This window comes from Hydra vulgaris, chromosome 06 (assembly GCF_038396675.1).
Source record: "Hydra vulgaris chromosome 06, alternate assembly HydraT2T_AEP".
NCBI lineage: Eukaryota > Metazoa > Cnidaria > Hydrozoa > Anthoathecata > Hydridae > Hydra > Hydra vulgaris.
Window position 1 is genome coordinate 49,564,737 of NC_088925.1, and position 14,101 is coordinate 49,578,837.

The 14,101-nt window shown below is 30.6% G+C and overlaps 2 long non-coding RNA genes across 2 annotated transcripts in view; both read right to left on the reverse strand.

Annotated features, from left to right (window-relative positions):
- Window positions 1–853: 853 nt before the first annotated feature.
- The window catches only part of LOC136081940 (uncharacterized), a 37,593-nt gene continuing 24,345 nt past the window's right edge, over window positions 854–14,101 (reverse strand). The window contains exons 2-5 of the long non-coding RNA XR_010639256.1: window positions 5,340–5,698; window positions 4,689–5,215; window positions 3,579–4,478; window positions 854–3,398 (exon numbers count right to left, since the gene is read on the reverse strand). This is a non-coding gene — a long non-coding RNA (uncharacterized LOC136081940). The remainder of the gene's footprint in view (window positions 3,399–3,578; window positions 4,479–4,688; window positions 5,216–5,339; window positions 5,699–14,101) is intronic.
- On the reverse strand, window positions 9,967–10,899 carry LOC136081941 (uncharacterized). The gene is made up of 3 exons (XR_010639257.1): window positions 10,816–10,899; window positions 10,187–10,255; window positions 9,967–10,109 (listed from the first exon to the last, which is right to left on the reverse strand). It is a non-coding gene; the product is annotated as an uncharacterized LOC136081941 (long non-coding RNA).

Consider the following 14,101-nt stretch of genomic DNA (forward strand, 5'->3'; position numbering starts at 1 on the left):
ATGAACGGGCAATAATTAAACTTAAAATTATTAAAACTAGGTTGCATCACTCATTAAGTGACAACAAACTTGAAACATTTATGTTGATATTAACCGAGAATGACATTTTGCAGTTGACGACGTTATTTGCAACTTGTGTAAAGATTCTGTAGAGTTGATAAATATATTAATTCTAAAAAATATTTTAAGAGATTGTAATCAATTACTTTATAAATACCAGTTACACTACATGGTTCATAGCTAAGTACCCCCACCCCGACCTATTTTCTGTCTCTAATAGCGCCCCTCCTTCTACTTTTCCCGCCTGTGTCGGTTAATATTAATTTTGTAAATAATTTTCAATATTTCATTCAAAATTTAGAGCATTAAACCAATCTTAAGAGTTTCAAGTTGTTTTTTCAAACTATCTGCTTTAAGCCTTGTGGCGCATTTCTGTACTGTATTCTTTGATATACTATTTAGTGCATTTTTGAATGAATCTTACTAAACAACTAATGCATTCACCAATGTTCTTTTTTCTTTTCTCAGTTGAAAAGAAAAAAAGAAAAAAAGGGTTATTTAGACTAAAGCAATTATTCGATATTTGAGAGTGTTAATTGTTAACCGCCAACAACATTGTTCTAACGTTTTATCAATGTGCGTGTGCTAGCTGGGTGTGGTGCCAAGTAGTTGACACCACACCCAGCAAGGGAGACCATTTGTTAAAAAATCACTAAAGCGTTAACAGTTTTGCTGACGTAAATTCATCTTTTAATTGTCTTCTTAAAGGTTTACCTTCAAGGTGCTGTATGCCCGTAAACCTAATTTTATCTTATTTGAACGCACGTAAGTAAACATAAATTATTATTAATTATTTTTACTATTTTACCTAAAAATCTAGGGAAATTTAATTTAATATTTTTTCAATACAAATTAAATTAATTTATAAACCCTTTTTAAATAAATATTGAAATACTTTACTTTTAATTAAAAGAATGTCTGTTATAACCTAAACCCTCAGTGAATGTATATACACTCCATTGCCTCTATCCCTATTTAAGTCAGTTGATGCATGTACACTCTACTGCCCCTATCCTTAATTTAAGTTAATCGATGTATGTTCATTCCACTGCGATTACGTCAATATATGTATGGATTGATCCACTTATTCTTGGAAACTATGAAAATAAATATAAATGATGAACATAACTATAAGTAAACAATAATAATTAAAAAAACTTAAAACTACCCAAAAATAAAACATCAAATTAAAGAAAATATATACCTGACGAGGATTGGAACTCCTAACCTTGTCAGCCAAGCCTCATAATAAGATCATTATTACGCCCACCACGCTAATATCTAAACATTTTTCGCGTAAAATAAAGTTTTTAAAACGCGCACATATTTTGTATGCGCGTACAAATAATGTGCGCCTTCAAACAACTTTCTTTATATGGGTTTAAATTTTTTTTTCTTGTAACTTTGTTTTATGTTTTATTGCAATCTTAACAAAGTGGGGCGTAATATTTTGCTCCAGTTAGTTCAGATTACGGATTATGATACTCCAGATTATTAATTATGATACTCCAGTATCAATTTACTGTTCAGATAACTGGTTATGATACTGCAGCACCAATTTACTGTTCAGACTACTGATTATGATACTCCAGCTTATTTTGATACTGATGTTCAGATTATTTTGATACTGAAAGTATCAAAATAGAGTTCGTACTTAGCTATGTTTTAGTTTATTCAAAATCAAATATTAGTGCAATTGAAACAAAGTTATTTATAGATTTTAATTTCTTGCAACATCAACAAAATGTTGTTATGCAACATCAACAAATAACAAAAAAACGCAAAAAAAAGCGACATTTAAAACTTATATCGCATATAAAAGTTTTAATTGTTTCTTCTGCAAATTATTATTATTATTTTTTCATTTTTGCAACTGGAGATATATTTTTATAAAATCATGACTTGACCTTTGATGTAAAGGGGAAAAATATTTATGCTACTGAAAAAATAACTAAAACCAAATAAAAACAAATAAAAATACAGATGCGCATGCGCTTGAGAAATAAAACAGACGTATTTTTGCTTTAACTTTGCTTAGAAAAACTACATATTTTTTTTTATCTTCTAAATTTATTATATTTGTTGAATTTTTACTCTTAATAAAAGTTACTTGTGAATAAAAAATAAAATTTTCACTAAAAAAAAGCACATTAATAACTCCAGTTTTATTAAAAACTACTCATTTGGACTCAGACGCATGCAACAACAATCAAAATTCTCACGGAAAAAATGTTAAGAATTGAAATGGATAATACTGCTTTTTAAACTTGAATTAGAACAAATTGAATTACAACAAAGAGTATCAAATAACAACAACTACTTCACAAACGTATACGGCAAATCCAAAGACTTGGTTAAAGGTCGTAGCAAATCCTAAACCAACAGCAGCAATGGTTACTGAACAAAATAATAAAATGCAAGCAACTAAAGCAACTCGAGTAGTCAATTATGATCTCCCCAGCACAAAAAGTCACGTATGTGACAAAATTGCTGTATAGGGTATTAACGAGGCCATCAAATTCCACTGAACATGCCATTCTTCAATTTACAAGAAATATATCTGACTCATTTGAAAATTCTCAATTTAATTTAGGTGTTTTCATTGACTTGGCAAAAGCATTTGATAAGAATCTGCGTCTGGTTATTTTTTTTAGTCGAGACGAGACGATCCTAAAAGCCTTGTCCCAATTAGCGATAAAAAGCGAGACAATTTTCAATATTTAGTCGAAATCAGGAACGATACCGAGACGAGACGAGATGTCCCGGACAAAATAGGAGCTTCACAATTTCCCGGAATTTACATCTTTTGAACGGGACATAACAAGACATAACAAGACATACTAGTTAATCCTTTGTATAAAATTTAGAATTCTGCTGGGGGGCTTGGTCATTACAATTGTTTCGGCTACTTTATCGTAATTAAACTATTTACCGAGACTTAACAAGATAAATAAAAATTGAAATGAAAATTTGCATGTGTTTCATTTATTTTATTTGTAATGTTGTACTTTAATGCACATTAACTAAATTTTATTGGCAATAAATAAAAGTTTTTAATTACAAAATTTATCAAACAGTTCATTTACTTGTATCACTAGTTGAAGGTGCATCAGTTGGAGCTTTGGATGGTCCAGCAAAAGGAGCTAGAGCAGAACCCCTTGAACTGGTGATCAGTGGTGTAATACCTGGTACATGAGATGTTGTAGCAGTAGAGATTCTAGAGAAGGCCGTACTTGCTCGTGACATCGGCTGACTTGGCAGTCTTGGATTAAGCTAAATCGCAACCACATCATCAGATTCAACAACATTGGCTTGATCACTCACTTGAGACAACAAATCTGAAAGGAAATTTACAAAAATTTTTAAATTGAGCAAAATTTCAGTTTAAAAAAAGTTTAAAAGTTTAAACTTAAAACAAAAAACATAGAAACAATTAATGGAAGTGGCAAAATTTAAGATTTTACTAAAGGCAAAGATAAAGTTAAGATCTCTCTTTAGAACTTTTGTGAATGCCCTACCAGAATCTTTGTCATCTTCTGAGATCAGTTTCCAGTACTTGATTTTAACAAAGTCATAGTTCTGTTGGATATAGAGCAACTTTTCAATATTTTGCGGCTGAAACTTGGTCTTTTTGTGTGTGACTATGTTTCCTCCTGCAGAGAAGGCCCTCTCGGAAGTGGCTGAAGATGCTGGAATCGCCAGGTAACGCCGGGCTGCCTCAGTTAAAAGAGGTAAAATCATTTCATGTTTTTTTCCAAACCCAAGAACATTTTCCTGGGCCTCTTTCCTTGGCCAGGGATGCATATTCTTGTAGACATCCCATTCCTTGGCAATGTCGGACTTCTACAAAGTTGCTGTATGTTGAGAATGAAATTCAATCACGTCTTGAGCTAACGAATCTGTTTCCTCCACCAAGTTTGCAGTGGCCGTTGGTTGATCCATGATTTTGAGATGAAAAGAGATGCAACATCTGCTGGGTCAATGCCTGGCCTTGCTTTAATTACCAAAAAGGTTCTTTCATGTCAAAGACACTCTGCACATACATCTATGTAGAATTCCAGCGAGTGTTGTTGGCAGTGATGAACTTTTTGTAGACCAACTCTGTAACATTTTCCTTTGAATCGGTTCCCATGGCAAGTTGAATGTCCCTGTTCATAGTTGCAATAGCTTTGATTCTTTCATTCACCAAATGACTCTCGTGCGTCTTTTTTGCTAGCCTTTGAGCACGAGTGATTGCATGGTCTACTGTTGTGGTGGCATCGACAGTGTCCTTTATGGCCAAATTCAAGGTATGGTCCACACAAAGAAAAGAATCGTCAATAAAGGGGCACTTTGGAATTGCAGCTTTGACATTGGCAGCATTGCCATGAGTTACGACAACTGAAACAGTTCCTGACGCAGGTAGATCAGCAACAACCCTAATAAAAGTAACAAAAAATTACAGCAAACTGAAATGTCTAGTATTGTCACAGTATGGTAATTTATGTCTAATACAAACACCAAAATAACTAACTTTCCTTTGCACTGATTATAAACGGGCATAATGGCGAGATCAGGCATATCACCTTAACTGTTGAACACAATTAACTTAACTCATGTAAAAAAGTACATTTTGTAATTTAACTTACTTGTCGATCTTTTTTGCAATGTTGTCTACTGTGTGCCTCTCACTGAACGGACTGACAGAAACGACAAACTTGTTCAGGGTTCACTCCTTGTCAATGTAATGAACAGACAATGTTGGTATGGATCAAAGTTCCTTGAAGTCCAAATGTCCGTGCTCAGAGCCATTCCCGGACTTTGCAGTAGATTAGTTTCCAAAACTTTATCCACATTTAAGCCGTCTTGACATTGTCATACAACAAAGGCAGCTTGTACCTAGAATAAGTTGTGGCAGCCTTAATTTTCAGCATTGGATCTAAGTAGTGCATAAACTCCTTCAAAGGTCTTGCCTCAACAAAGCTGAATGGAAGATTCATCCTTGCCAGAAGTTTCATAATTTCCAAGTCACCTCAAAGTTGCTTTGGATTTCTGGATTTGTACTTCAGACACTGACTCAGTCTTGCCTGGCTTGACTTGCACTCAATAAGACAATCTGGTATGGAAAGTCGTCTTTTCTTAATGGAGCGGTTGAGAACTTGAGGAGATTTTTCGCCTGGAAAAAATCCTAAAATTTAAAAAGATATTGGATTTTTTTTAATCTTAAAAGTTTAAAAAAATCCAATATTTTTTTAAAATAAAATTGCTACAAGCAACGTCATTTTACACTTTTAACTCACCTCTTTGTGGCTCATTAGTCTCATCTTCATTATAGATACTTTCAAGTTCGTCCAAGGCCAAATCAAACCAAATCTCTCTTGTGGACAGCTTTATGTTTCTCCAGCTCTTTGAACTCAAGAGGATCGCACAAAGTAGGTGCTTACGCATGCCAGATGTGTTACCATCATTGACCTTGTAAATATTGCCACTAAGTTTGCACCGACCATTGGCCTGGCTTATACCACAGTCATCATGAATTTCGTCTGTTATTTGCTCCTCATAAAAATTCCAGATATGACCTTTGCTTCGTGGTATCTTGCAGACTGATAGACAATTTGACTTTGACTATACTCAGACAGCGCCGAATGTAAAAGTCTCACTAAAAATTTAAAGAATAAATTAAAATCCAGGAGCTATATGTTGACGTGCCCACTCTCCAAAGAGTACTAGTATAGCCTGCCATTTCCCGAAAAATGAAACTATGTTACGCGGGTCTTAAAAAGATAGGACAATTCAACTAACGACAGTTCAACTTTACTATACTAATTTAGTAATTCACTAATTTAACAAAACCATTTTTTTTTATTAAAATATGCATAACATTCAAAATTGGTATGTCTTATATTATTTGATGTCTCCGTTTTTCTTATATTATCAAAAAATATCAAAAATTTTTACCTGCTTTAGTGCACAAATGGTCCAAGAAAGACACATTAATGCTTTTAGCATTAAATTTCACTAATATATAAAAAGAGTTATAATATATAAGTTTAAACTTTTTGGTTATTGAAAAACTTTTGTAGTTGCTATTGTTGTGAATGATTTGCATTTTTTTAACAGCAAATTTATTCTGCCAGCCATACATCGCCAAGTCTGACCCTTAATGTTACTGCCAAGTTGTCTTGGCAGCCAAATGTAACCAAATCTACCCAACTGCCCATTAATAATCAAGGATTTAACTTGTTAATACTTAATCCACGCGTTCGGAATGGCTCGTTTGTCTCGAACCATTGTGGCATGTCTTGTTTTGTCACGTATTTTAACAGAATGTCTCGTATCGTTATGCCACGTCTTGAGTCGTTATGGCATGGTTATGGCATTAATATATATCATAGAGACAGATAGATATAAATATCTATGTCTCAATGATATATATTAACTAGATGTCTAACTTCAAAAAAAAATTCCGTAAGAAAAAGTGAAACAATTTTTTAAAATTTTTAAACCCGCTTTATTTAAACTGGACAGTTAATAAGTCTTTGTTTAGCTTTGTTTTTATGATTGCATCATTTCTGGCTGGCAAAACAATCTTGGTTGGCAAAACATTTTCTTCACTGCGAAAGCGCGAGTTAGATATCTAGTTAATATAATTGATCTGTCTCATAACGTTTCGTAATTATCCGGGACACAGTTTTTAAATTCCGAGAAAAAATTTATGTCCCGATTTATAACTTTATTCCGGGATAATCGTTTCCTTTGTCTCGTTATTTTTTTCCGGGAAATTTCTCGTCTCATTACGCTTTTCCCAGTTTATTTCGAGAAAACAATTCCGAGACGCAGACCCTTAGCTTTTGATACTATTGATCACAAAATTCTTTTTAAAAAGCTAGAGTGATACGGAATTACTGGAAATATATTTATTTGGCTAAAAAGTTACTTAAATAATTGGAAACAATTTGTTTATGCGGATGATAACGTATCATCTAATTTGTTAAATAATTCATGTGGAGTTCTTCAAGGATCCATTATAAGGCCCCTTCTATTTCTAATATTTATTAATGATCTACCAAAAGCTTCTAACCTAATGACAATTATGTTTGCTGATGATTCTAACTTATTTCTTTCTCATAAAAACATTTTTACACTTTTTAGCAACATGAACATTGAACTAGTCAAAATTTCCGAATGGTTTAGATTAAACAAATCATTAAATATTGACAAAACTAAATGGATTTTTTTTCATCTTTATGGTAAAAAGCACCAGCTGTCTAGCAACTTACTCTTTCTTTTTATCGATAACATAATTATTAAAAGAGTTCTAGTGACAAGGTTCTTAGGTGTATATATCGATGAAAATTTTAATTGGAAAAGCCACATTGCTAACTTGTGCAATAAAATTTCAAAGAGTTTAAGCATTTTATACAAAAAAAGAAACGTTCTTGACAAACGTACCTTAATTCAGTTATATTATTCGTTAATTCATTGCCATATTAACTACGCAAACATTGCTTGGGGTAGCACTTATAAAAGTAAACTTAAACCTATTTATCGGCAACAGAAGCATGTAGCACGCCTTATAAATTTCAAGGAGCGTTTTGCTAACGCCAAGCCTCTTTTATATGATATGAAAGCACTCAATATATATATGGGTTAAATGTTTTTAATATACTTTGTTTTATGTATAAATGCAAGACCCACCTATCACCCGTTTCTTTTCGTAACTTGTATTTACAAAGAGATAGAAATAAATATATTTTAAGGAACGATAATTTAATTCGACAACCATTTTCTCAAACAAATTTTGGAAAATTTTTTATTTGATTTCGCGGACCATTTTTATGGAATAGTATAGTTCTAAATACTTCGAAAGATTTTTCTCAAGAATGTAATTTTGATTCTTTTAAACAAAATGTTAAAAAACTCATTTTTTTAATTGAAAATATACTAATCTACTTTCAAATTTTTGAAAATCCCTTATCTATATTAGTATATGTATATATTTAATGTATATTCTTTTTTATTTTTTTATTTTTTGTTTGTTTTTTTACCCACAAGCAATCATTTAACATGTTTTAGTTTTTAAGTTTTAGAACTCTTCTATTATAATATTGCACGTTTATTATTATTTTTATTTATAATATTATATTACGAACTTTATATACTTTTATTATTAAATTTAATTTTGTAATAAAAAAATTGAACAAAAATAAACAAATAACATTAATAAAAACATTGAAAAAAAAAATAATAATAATAATGATAATAAAGAAAAAGTAAAAATACAAAAATATTAAAATAAATATATAAATAAGAAAAAAAAAAAATAATAATAATGAATGTATGCGTTTCTGCCAATATATGTATGTTGGCTACGTTTGGAGGTGAACCATCCTTTGGTAGTGGTTTGGCGTTTTGTCTTCAGAAGCGTAAACGTTAATTTATATATTTGGCAGTGGCTTAGTGTTTTTTTGTTGTCATAAGGGTAAACGGAAGTTTGGTAATTTAGCTTGAGACAGCGATAACCATCATATGGCTATCTAGGTCCTTTTGCACAGGTTTTTGAACAATCTGGAAATGCATTATATTCAGTCTGGAAATAAAATTATATTGATTATATTCAGTTATATATAGTGAATAATAAATATGGAGAAAATTAAGATTCAGTGAATATTTTCGACAAATTAGATTCAGTGCGCGAAAGTGATTTAACTACTTGGTTTATCTATTATGGACATCATTGTTCGCATAAGTCAGCAGCTCGGAAGACATAGCAATTTGATTGATGCAAGCCGTAAACACCATAACAAAATGAAATAACAATTAAAAAATAAAAACTTTTAAAAAAAACGTTCTAATATTTTCAATAGCGGTTTTTCTGTGACAAGACCTGATAGTCTTCTTTGAGTACCCGCGTTCTTTATATTTATTTTTATTATTTATTTTTTAACGATATCTTGACTTGTTGACTTTTTTTTTTTTATATATATTTTCGTATCTGTACCATAAATATTGAAATAAAGAACAAAAAAAAAAAAAAAAAAAAAGTTAAAATAGTTTTAACAGCAAAATGTTACTTAACAAATATGGTAAATATAATGAAATAAATACATTTATAAATAACATAAAGTGGCAAGCTAAGTTTATGGATTGCAATGTTAAAGAATGTTATTACATATAACCTCTAAAATGTAAAAATGCTGCACACATCAAGGAGTATACAAATGTCAAAAAAGAGGTAAAGAAAAATAGCAAATAAACATTACACGTCTATGAGTCAAAGCTAGCTAACGACAAGCACAATCCAAAAAGACTATTTGCATATAATAATAGTAAACGGCCAGTGATCAATCAAATATCGGTCTTAAACTCAGATTCAAATCAAATGAACATCAATGGAATAACAAAAGCAAATATTCTTAACATCCAATTTTGATCAGTTTTTACAACGAAACCTGATTCAGCCACTAAAAGCTTTTGCATCCAAAACAAATGCTTTAACTTTGAATATAACGATTGATCAATTTATTGTTCTCAAATACCTAAAACCGCTTAATGGAAATAAGTTAATGGACAATAACAACATTAGTCCGTTAGTTTTAAAAGCTTGTCCATGTCAATGTCAGCTCCACTAACTTAGATTTTTCAACTTTTAATAAAATCTGGCAAGGTTCTATCAACTTAGCTCAGAGCTAATGTTACACCTATTTATGAAAAAGGCAGCAGAACAGATCCAGCCAATTACAGGCCAATATCACTCTGTTCCATGCAAACTAATGGAAATAAAAGTTAGACATAATCGATTACTTCGTTAAAAAAAAGTTAGACATAATCGATTATTTATTTATTCTTGACTTTGCAAAGGCATTTGATAAAATTTTACATGTCAGACAGTTCCTGATATTTATATTTTGAAAGTAAAGAAACTGTATTTTTTTATGACTTAAATAATATTGTCTTGTTTTATTTGTTTATATTTTCTGAGGTGGGACTACTTGAGCTAAAACTTCTTTCGTAACTTTTTTTTTTTTTTTTTGCTGTGGGACCTTGTATCGATCCTTCGATATACTCATCTGAAATTAAAAAACAACTTCTCAATTGAACTATTTAGTTAAAATAAATCAGTGAACAAACTTTTGTTATAGGTTACCTTGTGTCTCTGTAGAGTTATTTTTCTCTCCGCCATTTTTATCAACTGAATTTCTAAATTCTTTTTCAACTAATAGTTTATACAAAGATAAATGAGTTATTTTCAAGTGATATCTTATATTGGATGTTAATCCATTAGCAAGTTTTTAAACCGTTTGGCACTTTTTAAAAATTACATACAAAAAACAACTACTTCATTATCTTTATTAGTTCTATTTCAAAATAATCCCAATCAACAGAACATGTTTTTGGCATTTTACATACAATAAAGAAACTAATATATAAATGTCATAAACACCTTTACAATACAGATAATATGCTTTACTTATTATAATAAAAAAAGGATAATTAGAATATAGAATGAATTTTTGAAAAAGTCAACTAACTGATATTTATCAGCGAAACAAAAAAATTTAATAAAAAAACTTGTTTAAATTTAAATTTATATTATAACTTTAAAATTTGTTATAAGTTTAACAAATCTACAAAAATGTTTTAAATTTTTGATTAAAGCTGAACAAAAGTCATTTAAAAAAATTTATATTAATAAATTCTTAATTTTTTTAGCGACATTTCTTGTAGTACGTAAAGTTATAATAAGTTATAAAAACATGAAAAATAGCATCGTACTAACTAATTTTTCTTTGATGTGATATTTTGGTCTATTTTGTATAGCCTGTCATCGAACGTAAAATGCCAATTTAAAACCGTTACAAAATAAAACATTAAAAATCAAAAAGAAGTCATTGCAAAGACAACGTCAATGAAAATTGTTTTGTTTTTTTATGATTTTCTTAAATAGTGGTCTCCAACTATTTAAAGCAACTTTTACCCCGTTATCCCTGTTAAGTAGAATAGGGAATTGTTTAAACTCCTAAGATGTTTGCGCATAGTGATAGTTGTCATTTATAGATAACATTTTTGGGTGAAGTCAGTTGAACATCCTTTTTTCAAAAACAAATAATAATAAAATCTATATCAAAAAAGTCTATAAAAATAATTAAATCAGGAGTTTTAAACCTCACACAAATTCAAATAGACGTTCCCGCGAATGAACTTTTAAATTTGGGTCCTAATTTTGCACCTTCTTATAAAAAATTGCCGTTTATGGAGATATTAACCCCTATTGAGTCATTTCGTCAGCCGAGAACCAAGAAGCTGTATGTCCACATTTTGAGTTTTTTCTTTTTTTCACAAAAATTGGATATTTTTTCACAAAAAATGAATATTGGTTCTCGGCTGACGATTTGTCTTGAATTTAGCGAAACAAAATAAAAAAGCTAACGCAGAGAACATACGTTAAAATGTTAGTAAAATTTTGACAAAATCACTAAAACATAATCTGCCAGACAACCAAACAAGAGAACAACAATTAGCGTTAAATAATTTAAAAAAGATAAGAGATGTGTTAAATATTTATCCATTTGATAAAGGATCTGAATAATTTCTCGATAAAGAGAAACTCGATAAAGACGTTAATAACTCAATAATATTAAACTATAATCCTACCCAGACCCAACCCTACTTATGATAAAGTACGACTTAACGGCGTTTTAAAAGCTCACAAGCCAGAAAAAAATTATCCAATGCGACCAGTAGCTACTACCATCGGCACTCTTGCGTATGGAACCTCAGAAAAATGTGCTTGTTGAATTCTAGGTCATTTGTCAACGAAGCAAAATGTGTTAGTCTAAATGAAATTCAATTATCTTATTATCTAATAGCTTTGTATACATCAATAACAATTAATAAAGCCATACCCATGACAATTGATTATCTTAACAATAATATAAGTGATCTTAAAACAAGATTCAAATTAACAGTAACTGACATTCACCATTTAATAATAATAATTAATAAGTCTTCACCAATGCTATTTTTTCTATATTAGAACCATACCTAACTCAGGTTCAATTGGATTATCACGGATGGTGTTATTGCAGAGGCATTCTTTCAAATATTGGAAACAAGAGCTCTACATTTTGCGGAAATCAACAATTTGTAAAGTTGACGTCAATAATTTTTTATTTTTTTAATTCTATTACTCCCAAAACAAAAAATTAGGTTGCGTTTCTAGCGTAGTTTCTTCACATAATGTGAAAGAAGATTTTAAAGATCTTGTAAAAAATTCAAATAATAACGATTTCTTTATCATAATAAGAATTTCTGAAAACATCGAACATAACGTTCTGAAAGTTTTGAAACCCACTTATTATTCTTAACGTTAACTGCAATGTTTTCCTTTACATAAATCAGAACTCCTCCGACTCGTTTGTTAGGTAGTTTCTTCAACAATTTTTCTTAAAACCTGGAAGATGGAAAACATAATTATCTGAAAGGTCATTCAAAGAAATCCAAGTTTCAGTTTATGCAAATTACATATCAAAGGTTTAAAATTCTTCTTAAAAAGGTATTTTATTTTTCGAAAAAACAAACAAACACATTTTTATTAACATTACCAGTAGACATGTTAGTTTTTCTCAACAGTATTTGGGACTTGTGAATAAGAAAACTTAAAACAAAATAAAGTTTTGGTATAAGTAAAGAAGAAGAACTTTAAACCAATAACAGCACTAAAATCCAAGTCCCGATTACAGTTGAGAAAAACTAACATATCGACTTTTAGTGTTAATGAAAATTTGGGAAAAACTACCCATTTAATTTATATGGTTTTTTTTCCCGGCACAACTTTTATATAAAGTTTATTTTTCACCGGTAACCGCCCATTCGTTTGACGGGTACATGGGCAAGCATTATTACGATTTTCGACAGTCTTATCTTGGACTTATTTAATATCTTATTAATACATTACATGTCTAGAATGTTCAGAACCATTAAATAATTGTTAAACAGGCCTAGGTTTATATGTTTTTTTGTGTTAGATTACAAATTTGTTACCAATTGATTTAGATATAAATTAAATTAAATCTAAATCAATTTTTGAATTGTTATATTTTTTTTAGATTTACAATGGACAAACCAAACTTTCGCAAGTCGTTGTATGAAGCATATATAAAGGCATTTCCCAACAAGCGTAAGCAAGACTGTCAAAGAGAGGTTACTGAAATTTGGAATAAATTGAAAAAAGAGGACGATTTGCCAAAAAAAAATAGATTTGTTGTTGAATAGTTATTCCGCCTTAGCACAGAAAAATAAGGCAACATTGTTGACCTTTTGGGCAGGCCATTCAATGAAGACTGGAAGTGTCCTTCCTAAAAAAGTAGCAACAAATCTAAAAATGTTACAAGTTGTGAAACAACAAACACAAAACATTCTACAAGACCACATAGAAATTGATTTTGAAGCTGGTCCATCTAGTATTACTTGTAATGAAAAATCTGTAAAAAACAAAGCAAAAACATAAGATGAATTACAGAGTCAGAGAAGCATCTTCAAGAGCGATTTGATTGGCTTGTATAAACGAAAAGAATGTGGTGTTATAAAAGTTGATGAGCTTAAAAAAAAACTCAAAAGAAAAAAATAAGAACAAGAAAAGCAAAAGATATTTCGAAAAAAGAAAAAAGAAACTTTAGCGGAAATTTGTGCTAGAAATCCTGACATCAGCAGTAAATTAAAGATCCGACAGACAGCTGGGCGACCAACAGTTGAAGAAGATCAGCCGCTACTTTTAAAAGCCATTGTTGACATTGCATTTTATGGGTCTGCTGCTCATGGAAAAAGACAAAGCGATGTGTATCGTAGTGTTATAAATCTTAATGAATTGACAGAACAATTAAAAATTAACGGTTTTCAAATAAGTAGAAGTGCTGTTTATACTCGGCTCCTGCCAAAACGAAGTTTATCATCGGAAGGCAAAAGCCATGTAACAACTGTACCAGTGAAATTAATTCGAGCAAAATGATTTACACTCAAAACACATTGATGGTCGATTTTGTACAGCTACTTTGAATCACCT